Source organism: Heteronotia binoei, chromosome 3 (assembly GCF_032191835.1).
Source record: "Heteronotia binoei isolate CCM8104 ecotype False Entrance Well chromosome 3, APGP_CSIRO_Hbin_v1, whole genome shotgun sequence".
Taxonomy (NCBI): Eukaryota; Metazoa; Chordata; class Lepidosauria; order Squamata; family Gekkonidae; genus Heteronotia; species Heteronotia binoei.
In genome coordinates, this window is record NC_083225.1 from 71,510,845 (window position 1) to 71,535,204 (window position 24,360).

Below are 24,360 nucleotides of genomic sequence, written 5' to 3' on the forward strand. Positions count from 1 at the left end.
CTGCTCACACAGGTCCTGGATGGCAGCACGATCCAGGCAAAAATGGTTCAGACAGGTGGCATCCTTGAGATGCAAAGTGCTCAGGCGCTCCCGGTATCTGTGCACCCGACGGCATCTCCGCTGCCACCGTGCAGCCCACACATAGACAGGGGGAGGATGTGCAACGGCTGCACCTGGGGGCTCTGGCGGCGGGATGAGGGGGCACTACCCGCCATGGGCCCCCAAGGTTTGAGCACTGTGGCGTGGGTTGTGGTGGCCATGCTGCCGCCCCAAGGCACTCCACCACAGCTTCCAGAGACTGCTGGAGCTGTGAGGTGCCCTGCATGAACGGCGGCGTGGGGCCGTCGAGGCCAACTGATGCCCTGCTGGTGTCCCGTGGGAAAGCTGGGCAGGGCAGCGTGAGAGCAACCACTATAAACCAGCTGCAGTCAGCAGCCCCCACATTCCACTCCCCGTGGGAGGAATGGCGGCAGACAGATTGGTATCTACTGAGAGTCACTGCCAACTGAACTGGACTGAGGCAGAGAAGGCGCTCCTCTTTGGCTTGGTTGCTGAGAACGCCGCAGTGGGGCGAACTCCCGTCGGCGGGGTTTCTGGCATATGGCGGCGGAGCGAGTGTCTGCTGTGAGCCAGGTCCCCCGCACAGAGCAGTCCACCCTGAAGCGTTGGAATGACTCATTTGGCCCAGTCAAGAAGTGAGTCTGGTGTCTCATCATTGAGGGCTCAAGCTATGGGGAGGTGGTGACTGGCTCTGAGGCAATCATGGGGCCCCTCATCCATCCAGTGGCTGTAGCTGGCCACGGCATTGAGGTGATTCGTAGTAGGTTGGCACCTTCCCCACCCCTGTCCTCACCACCGTGGGACTGCCAGATTCTGATGGCAACACCCTTTGCCCCCCAGGTGACTCCCAGGAATCGTCGCGGGCTGCCACGAGCTCCACTGTGGACTCAGAGGCAGGAGGCTGCTCTAGCAAGACAACCAAGGACTAGAGCTGACCGCCCAGCACCTGCCGACGGGAGGTCGGCAGGTACAGTGCCCCCCCACCGCCCCCAGGATCTCATCCCTGCACATTGTATTGAGTCCTTATTCAAGGTGAATCTGGGGGTGGGGGGAGGTGAGTCCTGCACACGGCCACTTCGAAACCACCTCACACCCCTCATGGGTGTCCAATTTTCTGCGGGCGGGCTCAAGCACTAGCCACTACGGTGACTGTCGCTGGCACCTTTGGTGCATGGGTGCCTGCAGCGGGTGGCCTACTGTGTCCTGGCAGGGGGCCCCCATGGCATCTGGGACACCATCCGGCCATGCAGCCCACCGGAGGGACACTGACAGGGGCTCGGCTTCGCCCCTTTGGTGGGTAGGCTGCTCCATGGAGCTAGTGGTACGCTCTGGTGCCCCAAACCCCTTTGGAAGCCAACGAGCGGCGCCGTAGATCCGCCCACGCCCGAGGTCCCCAAGCTAAGGATGCTCAAAAACCTGCTGGTTTGGCTCATTGCTTATTCATCAGTGGTGACCAGGCACCTGCAAGTAACTGGCCACCATGTATGTCTGGATTGGGCTGCCCGTCTTTCCTTTTATCCACACCTTCTCCCTTTTGTTCCCCCTCCACCCATAATCATGGTCATCATAAATATAAAGAATCCCAGAGCTCACACAGGAAACCTTTCTTAGTTGCACAGTGTTATTATTACATGCTGATTGCCAAATAGAACAGGAATCAGACTCAGTGATGCAGATTATGAGTGACAAAAAAAAATCCATGATTTTGTAGCCCCCTGCTCCCTGATTCCTTGCCTCTACCATTATCGGTCCACTCCTGCTGTTTGGCTGCAAAGTCCACATTTAGTATATAAGAGTTGATAATTTTGAATTAACACAGAAAGCTGCCATGAGACATTTGTATTTATTTACCTTCCTGCCTACCAAGCACATCTTGCTCAGCCCTCCTGTCCCGGGAAAAAAGCAATCTTTCGCGCTGCATGTAGCAACCTCCAGCACAAGTTTCGAGACATTCAGAACAAGTGGTGGACCAAGCTTGCAGAGAGAACCCAGCTGTGTGCAGATACTGGTGATTTAAGAGGGTTCTACAAAGCCCTGAAGGCAGTATATGGCCCATCATATCAGGCTTAGAGTCCCTTGCGTAGTGCAGACGGCCAAGTGCTCCTCACAGACAAGGCATCCATACTGAACCGGTGGTCGGAGTATTTTCAGGTTCTCTTCAGTGCCAACCACGTAGTTCAAGATTCAGCAATCCACCTCACCCCACTTCAACCAGTGAAAACAGAGTTGGAGGACATCCCCACCCTAGAAGAGACTGTTAAAGCCATCAAGCAACTGAAAAGTGGCAAGGCAGCGGGAGTTGATGGAATCCACCAGAGATCTGGAAGCATGGGGGCACAGTACTACATAGCACACTTCACAAAGTACTTGTCACCTTCTGGGAACAAGGCAAACTACCACAGGACTTTCGCGATGCAATCATCATCACTCTACACAAGAACAAAGGGGAAAAGTCAGACTGCTCCAACTACCGGGGGATAACCCTGCTCTCCATCGCAGGCAAATCCTTGCCAGAATACTCCTGAACAGACTGGTGCCCACCATTGCAGAAGAACTCCTCCCAGAGAGCCAGTCCGGCTTCAGAGCTAACAGGAGCACCACCGACATGGTATTTGTTCTCAGGCAGCTCCAAGAGAAATGCAGGGAACAGAACAAGGGTCTATATGTGACTTTTGTCGACCTTACCAAAGCTTTCGATACCGTTAGCAGGAACGGCCTGTGGCAAATCTTGGAACGTTTAGGATGTCCCCCAAGGTTCCTCAGCATGATCATCCAGCTACATGAAGACCAGCGAGGCCAAGTCAGACACTGCAACGACCTCTCGGAGCCTTTCCCAATAGGCACAGGTGTAAAGCAAGGCTGCGTTCTCGCGCCAACTCTCTTTACGATCTTCTTTAGCATGATGCTTCAAAGAGCCACAGTAGATCTAGATGATGACGATGGTGTCTACATCCGCTATCGCACCGATGGCAGCCTGTTCAACCTGAGGCGACTAAAGGCTCACTCCAAGACAATGGAAAAACTTATCCGAGAGCTACTGTTTGCTGATAATGCTGCACTCGTCTCCCACTCGGTATCAGCTCTGCAGCATATGACGTCCTGCTTTGCAGAGGCTGCCAAGCTATTCGGCCTAGAAGTTAGTCTGAAGAAGACAGAAGTTCTCCACCAGCCTGCACCCCAGGAAGATTATCACCCTCCCTGCATCACTGTGGGTGAATCAGTTCTGAAGACAGTCCAGCAGTTCAGCTACCTGGGGTGCATCATCTCCTCAGATGCCAAGATCGACAAGGAGATTGACAACAGGCTGGGAAAGGCAAACCATGCATTTGGCCGACTGCACAAAAGAGTGTGGAGCAACAAGCATCTGAAAAAAGGCACAAAGATCAATGTTTACAAAGCAGTTGTGATGACAACCCTCATCTACGGCTCCGAATCGTGGGTTTTATACCGTCATCACCTGCGACTCCTTGAGCGCTTTCATCAGCGCTGCCTTCGCACCATTCTCAACATCCACTGGAGTGACTTTGTGACCAACACTGAAGTCCTCAAGAGGGCAGAGGTTACAAGCATCGAGGCACTGCTGTTGAAGACGCAGCTGCGCTAGGCAGGGCATATTTCTAGGATGGAAAACCACCGCCTTCCCAAGATTGCTCTGTATGGCAAACTTTCCACCGGCCATCGAAATAGAGGGGCACCAAAGAAGAGGTACAAGGACTCCTTGAAGAAATCCCTTGGCACCTGTCGCATCAACCATCACCAGTGGTCTGACCTAGCCTCAGATCGCAAAGCATGGAGGCATACCATCCACCAGGCTGTCTCTTCCTTTGAGAACGCACGCATAGCTGGTCTTGAAGACAAAAGGAGATTGAGGAAGAATCGCACTGCTACTGCACCAACCCCAAATCAGACTTTTCCCTGCAGCCACTGTGGCCAGATCTGCCTGTCCCGCATTGGTTTTGTCAGCCACCAGCGAGCCTGCAGCAGACGTGGACTACTGCACCCTTCTTAAATCTTCGTTCGCGAAGTCAAGCCGAGAGAGATACCTTCCTGCAAAAGCATTAAGCATGGTGATCCCCCTCTACAATTAGCTTCTTTTTTAAAAAGTCCCTTTGTGAATTATGTTCACATGTACCTGAAGGCTGGCAACTATGTGTAGATCCTCCTGATATTCATATGTAGATCCTCCCAGTATTCAAGGTCACCATGCTGTCTGAATAGAGGCAACATGCATATTTTGTGTGCTCATACACATAAACCAACCAGTGCATTTTGCGGTGTTCTGGCTTGCATGTACCGAATTTATACATGCAAGCAGAATACGCACATTGATCCCTGTTCAGACAGCATGGCAACTGCAAGTGTCACAGGTAGTGCATGCTCCCAATTGCCTGGCGTCCTGTCAGTATGGACATAACGTCCATAAAAGGCTTTAATCAAATGATGATTTAGTGTTCAGGGTTGGCCTTCCTAATTTTTCAGGTAGGTTTGTATTGTGTGAGTGCATATTTAATGAGTTATTGGATAACTTGTTTTAAATTTGAAAAACTGTTTCAAGTGCGCGTGTGGGTGTGTGATGTCAACTTGTACCCTTCAGTCAGCCCAGTGTTCAGTAGCTTGTGTTCCAAACTGACACAACATTCCTGGAAAGAAGATTGTGTACCTGTCCAACATGTGGTGGAAATGTTTCTGCCACATTGCTACTGCTCATATCATATGCTTTTGCATACAAAATGACATATACTGCATGTTACATAGCTCCATAGAGTGATAACTAACATCTGGAGAGATTTTGAGAAGAGCAAATGAACTTGTGATTCTTTCATTGTCATATCATTATTTAAAATATGCTACTGGGGAAGCACATGGTGCTGTGCTCCAGTCAGTTTGCAACTTAGAGTGTAAATGTAGGTTTCAGTTCTCCTGTATGAAACTTTGGACATGCTGACATTTCAGCTTTCTGAGTGGACAGTGGAGTAAAACAAACTGTATGTGAACAGAGAGTTTTCATTTCAAGAGTCATTTAAACATCCTGCTCTCCCCCCCACCCCCCGGCCATCTCTGCTTTGAGATAGTACAGCCACACCAAGATGTAATTCTTGTAAAGTCAAATGATAAGTTTGGTTCTAAATGAGTTATTAGGATGTGCCTGTACAGAAAGCCTTCTGTGTGCAGCACTGTAACAAAAGTTGAAGAGCAACTAACAAATGAAGGTAGGAGGAACTAAGAGCAGTTTGGATCAAGCTGGTCTGTTTTTGCCAGCAAGCACACACACCTGAGTTCTCTTTTTCTTTGTCTCACACACCAGTGGGGCAGTACATTTTAGACTCAGGGTGTGATGTAGATCCAGAGGTTCCCAAGCTAAGGATGCTCAAACACCTGCTGGTTTGGCTCACTGCTCATTCACCGGTGGTGACCAGGCAGCCAATCAGTCAGTGAGCTGGTTGAGTGTTTGAAACCTGTTTGTGCATGTTCACAGGAGCAGGTTACTGCAGGTATCAGAAGTCAGCTCTTATCTGATGAGGAACTAGCTAGGAGTTAGCTTCTGGTCTCGTGGTGGGAAGATTTTGTTCTGTAGCCAATAAAGGTTTTTAGTGGGGGAAGAGGAAATTAGGAGCTGTTCAGATGAAGCTGGGTGCTTCTGCTCCTCCGTCTTGGAAACTGCTGCCTCCCAGACTTTCTGAGATGCAGAAAATTTGGGGGATGGTGGTCAGAAATCCAGCTCTGCTGCACACCCTAAACTGTAGGTTTGGAGTGCAGAGAACTGAAGAGAAACCAGCTGTTTCTCCTCTCCATGTGCAATGCAGAGATCAAACATATTACATCTGTCTCCACCAAGTCTGGAGAGACGAGAGAGATATTATGCCTTTCTCTGATTTTTGAATGCTTCTGTCCCTACCCAGCTTGGTGAGGGAGGAGAGAGAAATGTGCTGTTTCTTCTCTCCCTTTTGCAAAGTTTACCATGTAGCTATTATGCTGATTGGGCTAACCAGTAGCTACAAACAGTGTTTGGCAGCTGTTTGGGTTGCTCACTGAAATCTGAACATATCCCTGATCAGCTCACAGTCTGCTTATGAATGTCAGACAGGGTAAATTCATCCACTGAACAGGATCGATGAGAAGTTTACAGCATCCGTACCCTAAGGTTCAGCAGTTTCCCTGCTCACTTTGAAAGGGTAACTCAGTCTTGTTATGCCCTTTGTCATAAACTTCAGTTGAAGATCAGACATCTACTCTTCTAGGAATCTGGCTTAAAGTTACTAGGCTGCTGTAGGGTGTAGCCATTCCATTAGCTAGGCTAATTTTTTTAAAACTGTATTTCATAGAATCATAGAATTCTGGAATTGGAAGGGACCTCAGTGTCATCTAGTCCAACCCCCTGCACAATGCAGGAACTTCACAAATACCTCCCACCTACACATACATCCCCAGTGACCCTTCCTGCATGCCCAGAAGATGGCAAAAGCCTCCAAGATCCCTGTCCAAACTAGCCTGGAGAAAAATCGTAGACTGACCCCAAAGTGTCAATCAGCATTTCCCTGGTCATGTAAGAAAGGGCCACAAGAACTAAGCAATCCTTCCTGCTGTCCTTCTCATGATCTGCCTAATTCACAGAATCAGCATTGCTGTCAGATGGCCATCTAGCTGCTTAAAATCCTCCAAGGAAGGAGAGCCTGCCACCTCCTGAGGAAGCCTGCTCCACTGAGGAACCACTCTTAATTGCTCAGAAGTTCTTCCTAATGTTTAGCTGGAAACTCTTTAATTTGAACCTGTTGGTTCTGGTCTGACCATCTGGGGTGACAGAAAACAATTCTGCATCATCCTCTATATTTATTCAATATATTCATATTTTACTTTTCACATGATTTACCTCCCAAAGTGCTCACAAACTACCCTCAGGCTCACAAACTGGGAGGGGCGGGGAGAAGGCTCTCAGGGAAAAGAAAACACAGCGGAAAGGCAGACAGAAACAATCAGCCTGCTAATGATAGAGCATAAAAACAAAGCAGTAGACAAGCTGCACCTTTAAGACCAACTAAGTTGGTAAGCTTTCGTATGCTCTTAAGCAGACTTCATCAGACAAAACTGACAAAGTTTACTTAACAGCATACGAAAGCTTACATTCTGAATATAACTTAGTTGGTCTTAAAGGTACTACTTGTCTACTGCTTTGTTCTACTGCTTCAGACCAACACGGCTGCCTACTTGGATCTATTGTCAGAGCACAACGTTAATGGTTGGTTCCAGGCTCATCTTCCCTTGTTGTTTCTGTCCTGGGAGAGATAGCTGCAAATTCCCCTTGTTCCAGGTGGCAGAGGTCAGAGTTTATTTATTTAGAATATTTCTGTACTGCTTCTTCAGAGAACTGCTTGAAGCAGCTTACAATTAAAAATCACAGTATAAAGCAGAAGCCATTAAAAAAACCACAAGTCATTAGACATCAGCAGCATAAAAACTATCCATAAAACAGAGCAGTCCATCAAACCCATAATTAAAAGCCTGCATAAAAAAGATATTTTAGCTTGGTGGCTAACAAAAGTAGAACAGGCAGCTTCAGGCTTGGTTCAAGGGGGCAGGCATTCCAGAGGTGAAATACCTCCACAGAAAATGCCTTGTTAGTCACCTCTGAAGGTGGGGGCACAGAGAGCAGGGCTTGAGAGGCACATCTTAACTGGATGGCTGAACAGTATGCCTTTCCCTCACAGGTGGTAATCTGTATGTTCACAGGAGGAATTGGAGGACAGGGGTCAAAAGGCAGAACATTCCTGGAAGATAACCTGCCATAGCCCCCCTCAGGATACCTAAATGTTTAGGCCAGTCCACGGGTCATAATTTCTGAAGAGAGAACAATTTTGCTTGAGCTGACTTTTAAGTGATTCCTCCCATTCAGCTTTTACTTCATCGGGAGGGGGGGCAGGGAGTTTCTTCTTAAGCATTTTCAGCATCTGGCAGGCAGTGTCTCCATACAGGAGGCTGGGAGAAGGAGGGCAGGGCAGACTACTTTGCAGAGTTACACATGGATCATGAAGATTTCAGTAATTTGCTATTTAATGTCAGTCCTTTTGGCGTTGTTAAATACCAAAACAAGACAAAGAGAGATTATTAGAGGAGTTGCTGTCCCCATTGTACTTAGGAGAGCCTTTCCATATCATGGGTGTGGTGTATATGCTGTTACTTATGGCCAATAGGTTTGAATAAAATCCAAACATATTTCTTGTCCCAGAAAAAAGCAGTCAAACCAGGGATGTATGTTCAATGTGCATGGAATGTTCTATCAACAAACACAGATTGGCCCGACCTCAATTTGTTTTGTAACCTAATAAATTTCTGGCAAAGTGCAGACATTGTAGTACATGAGCCATAGTAATAGGTGAGTGATGGGTTTTCCAGTGGATTTGGGAAGGCTAAGTCTGTGTTCTTTATGGCCTGAGTCCTGTTTAGGCTAGAGCTCCAGCCGCAGAACAATTTGCCTCACCCAAACTATTGGATAAGATTTAGAAGTACAGATGAAGTGTTATCTTCACAGTTTCTTTCAGATGTTTCAGTTGTATCATTGGGGAGGGATAATGCTAGTGAGATAAGTCTTAGACCATGCTATTTTATAAAGTTTTTTGGTTTTTTGACAAAGTATATGTTTGAGGATTTTATCAGTCCTATTGGCGTCATCTGTTTTGTATTATTGATTATACTTGCTGGCATTTACCATATTTCTTTTACTAATTTTGCATTGATTTCCATATCTTGGTTTAATTAATTGCCACCCTGGGTTCTTTTAAAAGCAGAATATAAATCTTGCACATAAAATTTACATAGAAACCGGAAATTGTTGCAGCAGGTAAGACCCATAATATGGGTTGGTCTCCTCCTCCTCCTCCTGTCCAACTATGTGGTAATGCGAATATGTGGGGAATGCTCTTGTTAAGGACCTCTGTGTTTTGTTATCCATGCACAGCATAAAGAAACTGCCTTATAATGTGGAACAGATGTAGGTTTATGTGTTTAAACAAAGGTATGTCATAGAGAATCAGATACAACTGTGTGGCTGATATGATATGGGCCATAACTTAACTGTAGTGCTCCTTGCTCAGTTACCTCAAGTAGTAGAATTGTATTGGCCAAACAGTTTCCAGCATATTTCACCTTTCCACAGCAAGGCTAGCTCAAAGCAATACTAGGGTTGGGGGCAGGGTAAGAGGCCAATGGAAAACCTTGTATTTTCACTCTTCCTGTGTTCAGTAAGAACTTTTAAAGCTATGCTAGATTTCTTGCTGGTATAACATCATATTGGCATTTGGAGTGTGACTGAAAAGGCTTGGGATGCCACTACGCCATGGTCCTTCCATGATACAGCCCTGATGCCACCTATTTATATACCATCCTGAGGTAAAGCTACTATAGTTTGGGGCCAGTGGGATACACCAACGTAGGGTTTAGTCACCATGCTAAGCCCTTCAGAGATAGGGTTTAGGATTGCATTAGGGTCGCCAGGTCCAACTCAGAAAATACCTGGGGACTTCGGGGTGGAGCCTGGAGTATTTTCCATTCCCTAAAATAAATACGTGGCCCTGAGCCACTTTGGTGGGAAGGGCGGGATATAAATCGAAATATAAATAAATAAATAAAAAACAAATAAATAAAAATACAGCAGTGCAGTTCCCCTGAATACAGTCTCCATTTCCTCCTCTTTTTTGCCTTCAAAGGGTTCCCCAGCAGTTGTACTTCCACTAAACAAAAGTGAACACGCACATACAAAACAACCACAATGAACAGTCGGCAAGCCCACACTTTTGTGATTTCACTGGGGCAATAGTAAATTGCTTTATTCACGGGGATTGCTCAATGTAACAATCTGCTGTATTTCAACTAACTTCTTCAGACTAACAAAGAAAAATGAAAGTATGCAAGACAGAGGTCTAGTGGGTGGAGTGGCTCTGCCTGCTGGTTCCCCCTGTACAGATTTCACATATTGCTGAGATTTAAAGGTATACACACATTCCAAAACAGAGTTTGCAATCTTCTTCTAAACTTGCCAAGATGTAAGGGCACATCATGGCTGTTGGGGTGGGGCTTCCCCTCACTGGCCAGCTGGCTGGCAGCAGGGTGGAGCCTGCAAAACTGGGGGATCCCCTGCCTATACCTGGGGGCGAACAAGCCTAGATTGCACTGTTAAATATGCACATTTGAAATATAAATCCGTACAGAAAGTACTTGAATATATTTCCACTTTGATGGACTCAAGTTCTATGGACTTCAACCAAACCCATGAGAATTGTGATGATAAAAGTGTCTGTTTTTTGCAAAATATTAAATATTTTTCAAAATTGTTACTCAGAATCAGTCTGAATACAGAATGTGGTCCAATTGGAAGGCTTTTTTGGGAGGATGGGTTAGGACAAGACTGTTGATTTGTTTTTTATGGCACATTCCAAATGAGTCTCAGCAGCCAAAGGACAAAAAGCTCGCATTAGAGCTGGCCAGCATGGAAGTTTAGCAATGTGGTTTTCCCTTTCACTAAAATTAGCATTAGAATTAATACTTAGCAGTAATATAGCATAGCCCTTTGGAGTGTCCAAGCACATCTCATGCTTATGCTTCCCCTAACTGAGAGAATGGCAATTGTGCATACACATAGGGTTGCCAGGTCTGTGTTGGAAAATACCTGGAGACTTTGGGGGTGGATCCAGGAGAGGGTGGGGTTGGGGGAGGGACCTCAGCAGGGTACAATGCCATTTTCTCCAGGGGAGCTGATCTCTGCCAACTGGGGATCAGTTGTAAAAGCACAAGATCTCTAGGCACCACCTGGGGGCTGGCAATCCTAGCATACAAAGGTGCTCCTGTCTTTGAAGTGAACAGGAGAGCCCTTGTTCTCTTTGACAACCTGTAATCATAAGGTAGTTTCCAGAAACATCCTAAAAGGCCAATTTATTTTTTTGTGAGAAATAAATCCTTTGAATTCATGGCTCATGGCCTTTAAGTCACAGCATTTTATTATACTTTCCTTGATTCTTGGTCGATTCTGTTTGCTTCCTTTTCCCAGGTTCCCTGTTTCCTGAAGGCAGACATAGGCCAGCAGGCCCTGTGCTGTCCTGTACTCTCCAAATGAAAGAAGTTGGACCCTCCATTTCCTTAGGGAGTCTGGCTGAGAAATGTTACTGAGTTCCCATGGGAGTTCAGCAGAAAACCTCTTTAGGCCACATAGGCTCGTATCTCCACAGCAGCAGTAGCTGGATGTGGTCTGCATCTGTTATTATACAAGTTGACATTCTCCTGTGAGGGGATGAAAAAGAAAGAAGAAAATGCATTTATTTAGAAACATATTCTGTTTTATAAAAAGATGAATCCTAGAAGGTCTAGGTCAGGATATGAAGTGAAGGATAAAAGAACATACTACAGTCAGGAAAAGTAGGGATTTAAATTCTGCCTTTGTAGGTTATGTTACAAAAATAGAATGGTAATACCTAGAGGTCTGCTTATGCAAGATGGCAGTTATGGGTCACATGCAGACTGAGAGATAGCTTTTTCATACTTTATGAGACAATTGTGCTTGCCATGGTTACACAATGTGTTTTCTGAAGTAAATACAGAACATGTGAATGGATGTGGTTTTAAAGAGGCATGTCCAGCCATGATTTACTGTGATTATCACAGGTAACTGCTGTTAGAAGCTACTTCTAAGAATCATTGCCAGTGTAACAGAAAGCCTTTACAATCTGTTTGGTTGTAATGGTGTAAGACAGGTTTTCCTGGAAGGCCTCAATAGGCCTGGTCTCTATGGCGACTCTCTGTGGCGTCTTCCTCAGTTTCCCATCCAATTTTGTTTCTGCTGCTCCTCTAAACAGCAGTGGGAACAGCAGAGCCCAGGGCAGGAGGTGTCCCACTGTAATAGCAGGAGACATGAGTTTCCAAATTGTGTTATTCTTGATTCCCAGTTTGGGTCCTGACTGTGTCTGGAGAAAGATGAGCTATATAAATACCACAAACAACATGAGGTGTGTGTGGAAATTTTGAGAGAAATTGAAACATGTGCAATAATTACCTTCCTGTCAAACTTAAATTTCCTTTACATGTTAAACAACAGAAAATGCATGATTTGTTACTTGCCCAATTGTCCTGTGTCACGTATTTATGAAACTAAAAATTATAAATATCTTAATTTTCTTATACAAAAACCTGCAAGCATACTGGATATTTGAGAAGGACTTGCAAACTGCTGCACACAATGCTACCATAGCACATGTATCGCTTCTCGGCCTTTTGGCTAAGATCAAGTGTAGTATCGATAATTTCTGCCATTGAGAGGTAGGTAGGGTTGCCAGATATCCCACTGTGTCTGAAGACCTTCCACTGGCTACCCCTGCTGCCTGCCACCACTCTGTTGGCTGGCAGGAGGAGAATGCATTTAAAAATTGCTGTTGGCACAATGATGTTATAACACTTCCAGCCTAGAAATGCTGTCACAATAGGTCAAATTACCAGCATCTTTGAATATTAGCCTAAACTTTGTAACACTGAAAACAACATGCTCTTTAATAACATATTATCAGTAAACAAATTGTCGCATATTAATTATTCCCAAAATTATTTACATATGAACAAAAAAATTTCTTTTTTTAAAGCAACAAAAAAATCTGTTGTTCTATAGTTTGAGAGTTCTTTTTTCCATCTCCCCTCCAATTTTCCAGGTTTTCCATTGGAAAAATGAAAATAGGTCCTTAGGGGGGAAACAGGGGAAAACCCCACCCCACCCCAATTTGACAAGATTTTGTTCATTCATTCCAGGCCTTCACGTTTTAATCAATACATCCCTGTTTTGCAAATTTGCAAAACCTGCAGGAGAGAGGAAGACAATGCAAAGCCCATGGCTTCTAAGGCGTATTCCTGTAATTCAAAGCAGGGTTTGTTGTTATGTCAGAATGCAGCCCTGGATGGAGCAACAATTGCAGCTAAATGAAAAAGTGTTTGAACTATTAAAAACCAGCTGCAGTATGCAGGGTTTGGAAGGGCAGAACCTTTTAATGGAATGTTTTTCTGAAAATCTACAAATTTGGGACTGGGAAAAGGGCTAAAGGAAAAACCTTTGATCTAAATCTCCAAAATGATGGTGTAGTTAACCATCCAGAATGTTCATAATGTGTATGTAGAAGGCATATTTTTCTTTCCCCACCAGACAGCTGTTTGAAGTTTGTTTATATGTCTACTGAGTTGACAAGTTATGGGATTCCATTTGCCCTATTATTATGTTTCCTAGTACACAACATCTTAATTATTGGACCATCTCCAAAGACTTTTTTCTTTTGAAGAGCCTTGCATCAATGGGAAAAGCAGATAATTGTCCATAAGCAAATGTCTGCAAATACATGCTTGTGGCTGATGTCTGGACTGATTTTATTTAATGTAAAAAACACAGGTTAGAAACATAATAGCATATTTTACATGGTTGATAAGACATTCCCAAGCTCAACCCTGGGTAGGTATGTGGTGGTTCTGTATCAGGACTAAAAACAGCCTTTTGATGCCCCTGTATAAATCGATGGTGCGGTCTCATTTGAAATACTGTGTACAATTCTGGTCAGCGCACCTCAAAAAGGATATTATAGCATTGGAGAAAGTCCAGAAAAGGGCAGATAGAATGATTAAAGGTTGAAAGGCACATGATGGCTGTGGGGGCGGGGCTTCCCCCCTCTGGCCAGCAGACTGGAAGTGGAAAGGAGCCTGGGAAAGTGGGAGAACCCCCGCTGGGACCAGTGGATTGGCAAGCCTAGGGAAAAGTGAACAATGCAAGTTGCTTAGGGTCCTCATTACTGAGAAAGGTGGGGTATTAATAAAGTAAACTGATAAGCACCTGATGTCAGGGAAGCTATGCCTTGGATGATCAGTTTATAGTTTTGTGAATTGTTATATTGTTGTTTTATTGTATTGTCTTGTTTTTAAGCTGAATTGTTGTTTTAAATTGTTGTTAGCTGCCCTGACCCTGTAAGGGGAGGGCAGGATAGAAATCTGATTAAATAAATACACAAATCAACATTCTGAAGATTATTTTCCATGTGGCATCTTTAGACAGTCCCAAGTTTAGGAATGCATTGCTGTGTTATTACCTTTGTGCCATGGAGTAGGCTTCACATGAGTCCACTGGAAGGCTATCTTATGATTTTGCTGCAGAAGATGATGATCACTTGTCCTTGGGCAGGCATAGCTTCCCTGACATCAGGTGCTTATCAATTTACTCTCATGTTTTCTGAATTAGTATATAAAACAAATGGGTGAATGGGGACCATCTGCCTTGGATCAACCTTGGAACTGATTCTTTGACCTCTCATAGATGATTGAGGCACAGTGTTAGCAGTTGCTAGTTATTTCATTGCTTTTATTGTGACCTGTAATCTTTATTTATTTCTGTTAATTTATAGCCCGCCCTTTCCTGTAATGAGCTCAGGGTGGGTTCCAACACAATAAAACAATCAAACCAACAGTAAAACAGTCCACAATAAATAATAAAACAATCGAACAATTAAAACAGATTAAAATTTAAACTAGTTAAGCCATTAGCTCAAGATAGATTTAGACTTTGAGAGGCGTGTCCAGAGGCGTGTCTAGGTGTCCAAAGATGTCAACTGTATTAGCCCGATTTAAGCAACAGTGCTGGGAGGCCAGTTTGATGGTATAATAAACTTCTCCCGAGCTAAAGAATGTAAAATACATTTCAGTTCCATTAAGTTCAGTTGCAGTCCAGTGACTACAGCCTACAGATCAAACAGTGTACATCTTACAACATAAGCAAAATACCTGCTTGCATTAACTTGACCCTGATTAATTGCATTCTAACATCAGTAGATAGATGTTTTGCCACCTACAATATGATCTTTTAATCTATTCCAAAAACAGACTGTGATTTCATATTGTCTGCCTGAAAATTAAGAAATCGAAGGCACCAAAGGTCAAGAACCAAAACCACAAGATAGTAACATGTAATATTCAGAAATATTCTTGAATCTGCTGTTCAACAAAGCCACTGGTAAGGCATGACATCTTGTTAGGGTAATAAAATACAAACACAACCCTCATTTGAGTGTTGTGATTACTATGGATGCACAGAGAGAGGCAGCTTATTTTTTGACATAAGGAATGTCAAAAATTACTGACAAATTACCTAGCTTCTCCTTTTCTTCCACCTTCCCCCAGGTGCCAATGCCTATTTTCTCCAGAGTTGGTTGTCACATGACAAGCTAGATCAGCAAGCTGAAAGGTGACTACTGGAATCCTCCTGTTCTTCTCAACCATCAGGTTGATTCAGCTCAAGAGCTGGTCTGTGGAAAACTATACATAAGAGGTTGAGGCTATTCTTGCTGTTTTCCTACTGATCTGTAATTCCTGGCAGAATGGTTACAGTGGCTGTGTTTCATGAGGAGAAGTTTTGATGAATAGAATAGATGGGAAGTAAATGACATTTCTTACACCCTCCCCCCCCCAGTGTCTTACCTCTTTTCAGAGGATTAGGGACAATTGTATCCCAAAGCTATATACTTCAGGAACTGTCTCCTCTTCTCTGTTGTTGATACATGGTGCTCACAAGGCAAAAATGCAGCCTTGAAATAAAATTCTTACCTTTATTACCATCCCTGGGCCAAAAGAAGTTAAACTTCAGAATACCCGCGCACGGGCCTTTTCCACCGCGGCCCTATACCTTTGGAATCAGCTCCCAGAGGAGGTGCGGGCCCTGCGGAACCTTGATCAGTTCCGCAGGTCCTGCAAGACCACCCTCTTCAAGCTGGCGTTCATGAACTGCTGAATTATAGTTTGTAACAAAGGAAAACGCCAAAATGGTTCGGTTCAGGGACCTTTGTTATTATTATGTCAACTGACAGGGATAGCGTCAAAAACAACAATGTTACTGTCAGATTTAGTAATGTTTTAATTAAGTATTGACTGGTTTTTAAATAATGTTAATCTAATGTTTTTATCCACTGTATTGTTTGCTTATGGATGTTGTTAGCCGCCCTGAGCCTGCTTCGACGGGGGAGGGCGGGATATAAATAAAATTTTATTATTTTATTATTATTATTTTGAACCATCCTTTAACTCCAAGACAACCACAGTTGTAATATAAGCAGGCTGAGGTTCTTCAGAATATTAAAATATGGGTACTGAAGGTTGCCAGCCTCCATGTGGGGCCTGGAGATATCCTGGTTTTACAAGTGATCTCCAACTGGCAGAGATCAGCTCCCCCTGGAGAAAATGGCTGCTTTGAAGGGTGGACTCTATGGCACTGTACACTGCTGAGGCCCCTCCCCAAATCCCACCCTCTCCTGGATCCACCCCTAAGGTCTCCTGGTATTTTCCAACACAGACCTGACAATGTATGCACAATTGGTTATCAGAGGTAACTGAAACTGACAGACGACACACTAGCAGCAACTGTATGAAGAGTTGTTGTTAAGGTCTGCAGTGGTTGCAGATGAATGCAGAGGTTCTTAAAGTTGCGACTTCTTGATAAAGGCTATGAAAATGTACTTAGAGTCTGGAAATTGCAGCAAGTTGCTGACTTTCCGGGGTGTAGCTAAACCAACTGTGAATGCAAAGGACATTTAAATTTTCTCACAGAGTGGGTTTGAGAGTGTAGAAAGTGTGATTTATGGTAGCAGCACACCCTAGGACAGTGTATGTTGTGAACCTAATCTGTGTAAGTTGTAATATGTGGAATTCAATAACAAATGTTATGGTAAACAATGTTATGGTAAACTGGTATAAGTACTGTTAATTTGTAATACTGATAGGGCATACATAGATATTGTCATTGTTTAAACATGTGTGTTGGTATTTTCGTATGGCTTTCTGTACCCTGTGGTCCCTTAGGAGAATTGCTATCCTTACGTATAATAAGGCAGAACAAGGAGGGACATGTGGGGAGAGGCATTGTATTGTTCATCAAAGAGGGCATAGAATTAAAAAAGTTAGAAGACTTAAGGGGAATCTACTCTCCCAGAAGCAGTATGGGTAGAGATACCTGGCTGTAAGGGTTACTTAAAACTGGGGGTGTACTATCCCCCATCTGAGGATGATCTTGAGATGAAGAAAATAAAGTAAGTGACTAAAGCAGATGATGTGATTCTGGCTGATTTCAGATGTCCTTGTACTGACCGGGTAAACATGTGCTCAAGTTGTGCTGTAGAAATGAGATTCCAAAACAGCATAAATGATTACACATTAGAACAGTTGGTCCCAGTTCTGAGTGGTTGATCCCAGTGGGTCTCCAAAGAAACTTGCTGGCCATTGTGTGAGACAGGATGCTGGACTAGATGGATCTCTAGTCTGAACCAACAGTGCTCTTCTTATCTTCTATAGACTGATAGGATGATACTGCTCTAGAAGAAGAACTTGGGAGCAGATGGGCTATCTATCTATCTATCTATCTATCTATCTATCTATCTATCTATCTATCTATCTATCTATCTATCTATCTATCTATCTATCATCTATCTATCTAGTTTGTGTATGAGTACTGATTATGCTACCTCTAAACTATATCAAGTGTTCTGGACTTTAGGCTAAAATCCCATGCCCATTTATTATGAAGGAATTTTAAGCCAGTGGGGCTTATTTCTGAATAAATGTAATTAGATTTGCACTCACACATTTGAGCACACTAATATTGAGAATGGCCACCATCCTTTTAAAAAAGATTAATGTTATATTGTTGAAGCTTTAGGCTCACCATCTGGCATCTTTGTTGCCATGGATCAGGTTGGAGCATTACAAGGGCCACTAAGCTCAGCTTGCTTCTGGCTGCTTGTGGCTCTTTGGGGTAGTGATCCACCAGGAAGTTTCTCTGTTAAATACCTTCTCACCTCTGTGACTCAATGATGCAGAGGAACTGAATGTGGGAAGCCTTTGCATTCCTGTGCACACCACAGCCAGCTGAGAAGATCACAGTAGACAAGAAAAGCTTACTTCTTGAAGACTGTAAGCACATACAAAAGTAATTCCTTGTGGACTCCTGCCCCCACATATATGTATAGTCACTTAGAAACCATGGGAAGAAAAGGGTAGATGTTAAAGATGCTTCATGGAATGGAGAGAACCTTTATGTTCTTTTTCTTGCTAGTCAACAACTGTGATCAGGTCATCTTTCAGCCAGAAAATAAAATTAGGTCGCTTCTCCCCTCCTAGACCTGTCGGCTTACTCAGAGACTTTGCCTTGTTCAACCTATATTCTGTGCTCTAAGGAGATGTTTCTCTTGAAGCCTCCTCCTTCTTGAAGTTCTCTCTTCTGTCTGAACATCCCCTGTTTTTGGAATAAGTAATAAGGAGTAAGTCCATTCCTTCTGCTTGTTAGCAGAAAATTTTTCTTAACCTTTCTTTATTAGCTCCTTTCTGTTGCCAAGCAGCAACATTATACCAGCTTTAAACAAAACTGACATTAATATCTATGTCTTTGGCTGCATCTCCAGTATATTCCACAATGCATGAAGCTCACTGAGAAGAGCTCAGAAAATGCTCTCTCTCATCTCCAAGGGCAATAAGCTTAGGAAAGATTCAGAAACTTGGTCTCCCCTCAGTGCATCAGCTAATGTTGCAGAATTGGCATATTATTAAAATCCTTTTGACCTCTGGTCTTCCTTGATTCTAGGATTGCCAGGTCCAATTCAAGAAATATCTGGGGACTTTAGGCATTGAGTCAGAAGACATTGGGGGTGGAGCCAGGAGCAAGAACTCCAAAGGGAGTTCTGGCCATCACATTTAAATTTCCAATGCACCCCTCCATTGGAAATAATGAAGGATAGGGGCATCTTGTTTTGGTGCTCATAGAATTCGATCCCGTGGTCCAGTCTTTTTGAAACTTGGGAGGTGTTTTGAGGAGAGGCACCAGATGCTATGCCGCAGATTTGGTGTATCTACCTCAAAAAACAGCCCAAGCCCCAGATCCCCATGGATCAATTCTTTATTATACCCTATGGGAACTGGTTTCCTTAGGGAATACTGGAGTGCCCAGCAGACATTTCCCTCCCCACCCCACTGTCTGATGACCCTGAAGCAGGGGGAGGGCCTCCAAATCGAGGGATCCCCTGCCCCCACCTGGGGATTGGCAGCCCTACTTGAGACAGACACAGTTGTTGTTTACCATATGTGTTTTCAACACCATCATCAGAGCTTTTTATGTAGACAAATATTAGGCCACTCATTTGCATATTTGGCCACACCCCCTGATATACCCATTGTTTCACACAGGACTTTTGTGTAGAAAAAGCCCAGCGGGGACTCATTTGCATATTAGGCCACACCCCCTGATGGCAAGCCAGCCAGAACTGTGTTCTGCTCAGAAAAAGCCCTGTCAGTAATAAAATTGACTGATGATATCTAGATCAAAATCCCAGACCAAGGTAAGTGGAAGCCTTTGTAGAAGAATTTCTAACAAAGCAAGAAGAATCAATATGGCAACATGCAACCATAATGCTTCTTTTTCTTAAACTAGCCAAAGCAGTAAATACAAGGAAAAAATTGCGATACATAGGGAATCATTGGGGGTGGGGGTGGAGTCTGAAACAATTTGGAAACCCCATGCCCAATATATTCTCTTAAAGGATTCTATAAACTTACAGGGATTGGAACAAACAAATTTCTCTCCTCTCTTTTTAAAAATAGACACTCAGATGCTCTTTTATTCTGTGCCTCCTGGAGCATACTCATTTATCTTCAGTCCAGGAAGGTTTGTTCTTATTTTTGGTTTCTTTCCAAGGCTATTTTTCTGTATACCTAGAAAGTCCCACCAATGTGTAGAGGCATCTGTCTTTGTTGTTGTTGTGGCAATCATGACATGCGGCATCTACTTTTCTTTTATAAGTAGTGATTTCAGACTCACCTATCTGTGAGTAGAAGCCAAATAAAGATTTTAAGGTGCTTTCTCTGTTGAGAAGTGCTTTATAAATGAGCAATAATAAGGGAACACTCTTAGCCCACTTGGTGTTCTTTAACTAATAAGACATCCCCCCACAGGTATTTCTGGATTGCTACAAAGCTAAGTTTTCCATTTTACCACATTCTGCAAAACCAAACAGGACAGAGTTTTACATCATGTTTTCCTCAAGCAGGTTTTATCTAATACAGTCCCTAATTCTTTTGCAGAAACTCTGGCAGGGTATGGCAGGTGGGCTGGTTGGATCTGAGGTAATTTTGGCCTTTCTGAAGAGTTCTGAATAAGGCTGGACTTAGAGGCATAACTTTTTATATGCGAGAGCTTTCCTAATGACTTCTTAACTAATTGACTTGACTTTTGTTGGGAGACAGCCAGAGGCTGAAAGGGATTAAAACTGTTAAAAATGAAATGCTTTGATGTGGCTGAAATCCTATTAAATTTTTGGATAGAAGATTTCTTTAGAAATGTTATATCTTACCCACAAAAGCCTCACATGGTGAACTGCTCACATAAAATACTGCTAGATTTTTTTTTTGAAGGAGGAAGGGTATCTGCCAAGACTTGAGCCATTTAGAACAGACACATCCTTAAGTATTCAGAAGATGTGTCAGGCTTAGTTCCTGTGCAGGTGAGACTGGAAAAGGCAGAAGCATCTGCAGACAGCGAGAAAAGAATTCCGTTGCTCTGATGGGCAACACAGGTGTCTTGTTAATAGTGTGTGGCAGTGCTGCTACACTGCCAGCCTCATGCCACACACCACCAATCACAGCTGGATCCACCTGAAATATCAAACTTTTTTTTTTTTTTTGCTGCTTGGAGCAGCAGTGGACTGCTCAGGCAAAGACTGATAGACTTTTAAAATACTGGTAACAAAAAGATGCATGTTACTCTAGTATTTATATAATTGTGTTTGTTCCCACAATGAGCATGCAAATCTCAACCTCAAAGTGATTGCTCATTGCTGGCAGCAGAATCACTGAGACCTGGATCCCTTGGAAAATCTTCACTCATTGAAGGATTTCTATCAGCAGAGCAGGATTTGTCTCTCTTATTGCATCTCCAAATGCTGCTCTCAAATTGCTGTTTCTGGGATAATAAAGGTGCTAGAAATCTACAGTAGAGAGGGGAATAGGCAAAAATTGGACACCTTCCATCGGTGGCAGTTTTCTGCTTGATACAATCCTAGATGGGGATGCTGGAGCACCTGCCTGAGAAACCGCACTTCCTATGTTGCATGGGTTGATTGTATGCTAATCAAGTCCATCCTGCTTTCTAAGTTTGAGAAACCTATCTCTTCTGGAGCAGAGATAAGTTTACAAGAAACAGACCTTTCAGCCACCTTGGCACATGGTCCATTTCTGTGGAACTTGGGATGGGGTTTTGTATCACTAAGCAGTTACCTCATGGAAAAGCCTTTTTAGGGCTCAAGCAGTATGAGCTGACTTTTTTGACCTATGCCTGCAAAGGCAATTCCAGGGCTGGTGGAGCTGATTTCTCTGTAGTTAAGTTGTTTGCAGCTGTGTGGAGTCCAAAATCAGACCAACCCAATAACATATGACAGTGTACAAGTTTTCAAGTTAACCACAACAGAGGCCAGATGTTAGAAAATAATAGACAGGAAAGCAAATATTAAACAAATATTTAGATAATTGTGTTAAAAAAAAGCCACCTCACACCAGAGTATGGTGTATGGAAGTTAAGAATTAGGTTTCAGGCTACTGCGGGCGCAGGGCCATAAAAACAAGAGGTAACAAAACAATTGAACAACACAGCAACAGTTCTACTGCCAAAGGTTCTAATTCAGGGGTGGCCAAACTTGCTTAACATAAGAGCCATATAGAATAGATGTTTGAGAGGTACAAGACATGAGTGTCAGATGTTTGAGAACCACAAGACAGGAAGGAAGGAAGGAAGGAAGGAAGGAAGGAAGGAAGGAAGGAAGGAAGGAAGGAAGGAAGGAAGGAAGGAAGGAAGGAAGGAAGGAAGGAAGGAAGGAAGATGGAAGGAGAGGTGGAAAACAACTTTTAACTTTAAAAGCTGCCAGCTGGCTTGGCTTGGAGAAAAGATTTAAAGAGAGAAATGCCTTTTCCGAGCTGGCTAATTGGGCAGTGGTGGCTCTGAGACCTATACAGTATGTGTAGAGCCATGTGTGGTTCCTGAGCCACAGTTTGGCCACCCCTACTATAATCTCTGTCCTGCCTCTCTTGCAGTCCTTGGTTCAAGATCTGATGCATATTCTAACACAGAGTGTGTTCACACACACTAAATAATACTGTTTGCAACTAGATTTTTACTGTGTAAGAACAGCAGAATCCACTTGCAAACAGTTGCCATGTGAGTCCCATTTTCATTATGTGTGCTGAATCTGTGTCAAATTGATGTATGGATGATCATGCCCTTGGTCAGGTGATGGAAACCAATCATCTTCTGGTGTTTCCATGAGATATGCTGTTAAAGTTGGATTACCATCATAACCCTCTGTTTTCCTTGGTTGCAATCATATGTCCTCATCAGGGCTTTATTTGTAGAAAAAGCCCAGCAGGAACTTATTTGCATATTAGGCCACACCACCATTGTTTCACATAGGGCTTTTGTAGAGAAAGCCCAGCAAGAACTTATTTGCATATTAGGCCACACCCTCTGTCACCAAGCCAGCCGGAACTGTGTTCCTGTGCGTTCCTGCTCAAAAAAAGCCCTGGTCCTCATCGCCATTCCCAATAGTACATTCTCCTCCTCCTTCCATTTAGCCATTATCTAATGAAGCGCTCTTGGTAACATGACAAAGATTAATTACATGTCTGATCACAGTGCTAAATAAGCTTCAGATGACCTCAATTTGGAGACATTTGTAAGTGAAACAAGCTGCTCAATTTATTTTCCATACAGTAGTGAGAAAAGCCTATAATAAAGCATGAGGGAAATGATCCTGTTCCCTAAAGGATTTCTGTTCCTCATTACATCTTGTGGAGTGACCTAGATGGCAAAGACTGACAGTCATTTCCTGATCAACTGTGACAATGCAGCTATCTTGCTCAAGTGTTGTAGCATTTCAAAAAAATCTTTTGATGGTATAAATTTAAAAACAGCAAAATGGCTTATAAATGAAAATTGGAACTTTCTCTTCTTATTCTCTCTGTATCTTACAGTAGACCTTTTTATATTTACATTAAGTTTACAGCCAACTTAGAAAAAAGAACTGCAGATTCTTTGCGTTCCACAATATTTTAGGAAAATGATAATTGGGGAAGGGGAATTAGGCCAATTCTGACTGGGCAAAGCTCCCTTTGTTTGTGTGGATCTCAGCCCATGAGATTCGGAGTTAAGGATCAGAAATATGTGGGTTTCCAGACCAGAGTTCATTGCAAACCCACTCTCCTATGACCCTAAATAAAATCCTGAGTTGCAGACTTCCCAAGAGTCAGAAATACAAAAGCCTGTACTGTATGTTCTTTGGTTCATTCCATCTATGACTTCTCTGCTGGTGTGGGAAAGAAAAATTTCAAAGAGATTTGGTAGCTTGGATTCTGCAGTCAGCTTCGTATGATCAACATGATTTGGTATTGTCAGTAACCTGGGGAAGTATGATTTTGGCTCATCAGGAGAAAATGTGACATAAAGGCAAAGTTTTGTGTTGACAGAAGTTGTAGCATAACCTTAGGGGTGCACCCACAAATGAAAGTGTTCCCTTTCCAGAAACAGCAGCCCTTTGTTTTACTGTCCATGAGAGATCTGGCAAGGGACAAAATGATACACATTTCCCTTGATGTTGATCCAACTCTGTAGCAGTGGACGAGTCATTGAGAAGTCTGGCCTGTGATCTGATCCAAGTGGGCAGCCGTGTTGGTCTGAAGCAGTTGAACAAAGCAAGAGTCAAGTTGCACCTTTAACACCAACCAATTTTTATTTAGAACATAAGCTTTCGTGTGCTCTTAAGCACACTTCATCAGACGAGGAATCCAGCACAGTGAGCAAAGCCATACATAACTGAGCAGAGCCATACGTAGCTGGTAGGCAGTGGCCCAGAATGCAAAATGGTACAGATTTAAGAACCAATGACACTGTAGTAAAATTATCTGGTAGGCAGTGGTTTAGAATGTAAAATGGTACAATGACAGAATAGTAAAATTAACAAATAGAGCAAACCTAACTGTGCTAGTTGAAAATCTCTCATTCCCTTTGTACTACTGTGTCAGCTTCTAACCTTTGTCCATAAAGTAACCTGTTTTCCCATCCCCAGTATAATATATGGAGCAAACCTGGAATGCATTCTTTTAAATTGCCTCCTAGAGAAGAGAGTTCACTCTGTTTGCGTTGTAAGTTCTAAAATGCAGAATACAGTTTTCTGCTAGTAAAGCCAAAAGATGGATCGGACCTATTTCTGAGAGTCCAGAGAA

The 24,360-nt window shown here is 43.4% G+C and overlaps 1 protein-coding gene and 1 pseudogene across 1 annotated transcript in view; both read left to right on the forward strand.

Annotated features, from left to right (window-relative positions):
* The window catches only part of NHS (NHS actin remodeling regulator), a 344,164-nt gene that overhangs the window by 168,584 nt on the left and 151,220 nt on the right, over window positions 1–24,360 (forward strand). The window lies entirely within an intron of this gene.
* LOC132569188 (U2 spliceosomal RNA) lies at window positions 12,297–12,454 on the forward strand (annotated as a pseudogene).